The sequence below is a fragment of the Triticum urartu genome, chromosome 2A, assembly GCF_056163025.1.
Source record: "Triticum urartu cultivar PI428250 chromosome 2A, HENAU_Tu73, whole genome shotgun sequence".
Classification (NCBI taxonomy): Eukaryota; Viridiplantae; Streptophyta; class Magnoliopsida; order Poales; family Poaceae; genus Triticum; species Triticum urartu.
Genome location: NC_141874.1, coordinates 668,444,036 through 668,447,446, shown reverse-complemented (window position 1 = coordinate 668,447,446; position 3,411 = coordinate 668,444,036).

Genomic DNA, 3,411 nt, shown 5'->3' with positions numbered 1-3,411 from the left:
CGAGATAAATGTTAATACATTTTACACGATCGCCCAAGATAAGAAGAGCACCAACCAAAACAGTGGTGTCCACTTTGATGCAGAAACCAAGACAGGAAAGGAAACATATTATGGTTATATACAGGACATATGGGAACTTGACTATCGACGTGGTTTGAAGGTCCCTTTGTTTCGGTGCAAATGGGTCAATATGGCACGAGGCGGGGTAATGGAAGACCCGCAGTACGGAATGACAATAGTGGATCTCAACAATCTTGCGTATGCAGACGAACCATTCGTCCTAGCCAATGATGTGGCACGGGTTTTCTATGTAAAGGACATGTGTACCAAGCCAATAAAAAGAAAAGATAAGGAAGCGAATGCATCGTACGATGAGCCAAAGCGGCACATAGTTCTTTCTGGGAAGAGAAACATCATGGGAGTGGATGAAAAGACAGACATGTCAGAAGATTATGAAAAGTTTGATGAAATTGCTCCTTTCACAGTGAATATTGACCCGAGCATCCCGTTAAATGATGAAGATTTTCCATGGTTACGGCGCAAAGGGACACACGCGAAGAAAAAGTTTCACACCCAAAGATCCGGGATGTGATTGGCTTCACTATCATCACTTTCTTCTGTGTTTCACACCCAGGAGGGAATCTTTGTAATAGTTAGGGTAGTTATGTGTTTTGGCATTTGAAACGCGAAGAAATTTTATGTGCAAACAAATTCTTTCATGCCTTTACTGATATTTTTAAGCTAAATGATCCTGAAATTGAAAAGCATTTCAAATGAACTCAGAAAAGGTTGAAAGTTGGCATGGTATCATAATTTCACCCACATAGCATGTGCAAAAAAGTAGAGAGGGTTACCGCAAAAACTGGATGCACTTCGTGTACTAAATGGACAATCTCTTTCGAAGTATCAGGGTTTCGGACGAAAACTCATCCGTTACAAAAGGCATTTCATTTTTTAAATAACCTAAGCATTAAAAAATTGAATATAATGATAAAACACACTAATATTAAACATAAGAAAAAAGAATCACTGAAAAATCTATTCTCAAAGTTAAGTTATTCACAAACTAGTGATTCACACAAATTTCAAATATATCAAAATTTAAACTATTCAAATTTGTAAACTACTGGTACTAACAGAAAGTCTGTAATTTTTTGTTCCTAAAGCAAAAATATTCACAAAGAAACTCTAAATACAGCAAAAAAATAACTCAAACAAAAATAAATAAAGCAAAAAAATAATAAGAAAAAAGCCCACCTACTGCGCAACAACGGCCTGCATACGACTAGAAACCCAACCTGTTGTTGGGCCAGGATGCAGGCCCGCAAAGGCCCAGTAGGCCCACAGGGCAGCACAGAACATTTAGGCCCAGTAGTCCTGCTTTGGAGAGGAGCTCGAGGGAGCTACCGCACTAGGGCTTATAAACCAGTGCGGACGCCCCTCGGCTAGCGAGGTGGGACTAAACATTTCGCACCGCACCTGCGCCAACGCACCCCATTTAGTGCCGGGTGGTAGCACCAACCGGTACTAAAGGGGGGGCCTTTAGTACCGGTTGGAGCCACCACCCGGCACTAAAGGGGGTGCGGTTCCCGCCGCTTGGCCTGGCCAAAACAGGCCTTTAGTACCGGTTGGTGGCTCCAACCGGTACTAAAGGTCCATCCTATATAACTAAACACTTCAAAAATTTTAGTTTCTCCTCTGATTCTTCTCCTCTGCCCCGTCTCCCTCCGCCCCCGTCTCCATAACCCTCGTCGCCGCCCCCGTCCCCATCGTCGCCGCCCCGTCGTCCCCGTCCCCGTCGTCACCGCCGCGCCGTCCAGGCCCGTCCCGCGTCGTCCCCGTCCCCGTCATCGCCGCCCCGTCCCCGTCGTCGCCGCCCCGGCCCATCCCCGTCGTCGCCGCCCCGGCCCTGTCCCCGTCGTCGCCATCCCCGTCATCGCCGTGCCCGTCGCCGTCCCCGTCACCGCCCCCCGTCGCCTCTCGCCTCGCCGGTGAGCACACACACATATAGCATTGTTAGAATTTTTTATTTTTTAGTTATAGAAATAGTTAGTTATATAGCATTGTTAGAAATGTTAGAATTGTTAGAAATTTTTCTGTTTTTTAGTTATAGAAATAGTTATAAAATAGTTAGAATTGTTAGAATTTTTTCTGTTTTTTAGTTATAGAAATAGTTATAAAAAAGTTAGAAATTTTTCTTTTTTTAGTTATAGAAATATTAGAAATGTTATACAAATGTTAGTTATATATATAGAAATGTTATAATTTTTTCTTCTTCGGTTTTTTAGTTATAGAAATATTAGAAATGTTATAGAAATGTTAGTTATATAGCATTGTTAGAAATGTTATAGGAATGTTAGTTATATAGAAATGTTAGAAATTTTAGTTATCAAAATCCAATCATTAAAAAAATGTTACTTTTTGCGGGCATATAGCTAGTATTTGTTCTCGACGATGCCCGGCCCGCATCCTCGCCGTCGACCCGTCCGCGACGACGTCCGGCTGACCCATGTCCAGGACTGGGCTCCGCCGGGCTGGCACTGGGAGGTGCTTCCTGGAGGGGCGCGCCGCTTGATGAGGAACCCGGCCCCGGGTCCCGTCATCGACCCTGATCTCGTTTGGTGGCGTTCGCATGGGCCAGTTTCGGTGCGGAGGGAGCCGGTCCTGCCGGAGGTGGTACGTCGCCGTGTCAGGGAGGAGGACGAGCACGTCCATCGCTACATGGTTGCGTTAGAGGGCGGCAGGTTCTCCAATACCTGGAAGTTTCTTCAGGGATCTCACTTCAGCTATGATCCTGTGAGGGTTCCTTCTCTTTGGGTGTCCACCGCCCTCGCCGCAGGAACCGCGAGTGTCCTAGATTCTTCTGTAGTATTCGATCTTTATTAGCTACCTAGCCAGTGATGTACTCGATATATAATATTCGAGACGATGTATTCGAGATTATATATTATTCGAGACGATGTATTTGAGATTATATCTATTATTCGAGACGATGTATTCGAGATTATATCTATTATTCGAGACGATGTATTCGAGATTATATCTATTATTCGAGACGACGTATTCGAGATTATATTCGATGATGCTTATTATGTACTATGATTGATTCAGTTTTTCCTTATTAATTGATTGCATCCATGCATTGTAATTTGAATATATTTCTTTTGGATTAGTTAAACAAAACCTATGACGGACAATACCGGCAGAGAGGGAGAAGAGGCCCTGTTCAATATCATACGCAATCCTCGCGGGCCAGATGATGATCAGAATGAAGAAGATTATGACGGCTCCGAATATCTAAACAACACCGGGGAGGGTGATATGATATTCGATCGCGACGACCGAATTGATGAAGTCGTGAACTATGAACACGACGAAGAAAATGTTGATCTTGAAACAACAAAGACCGGC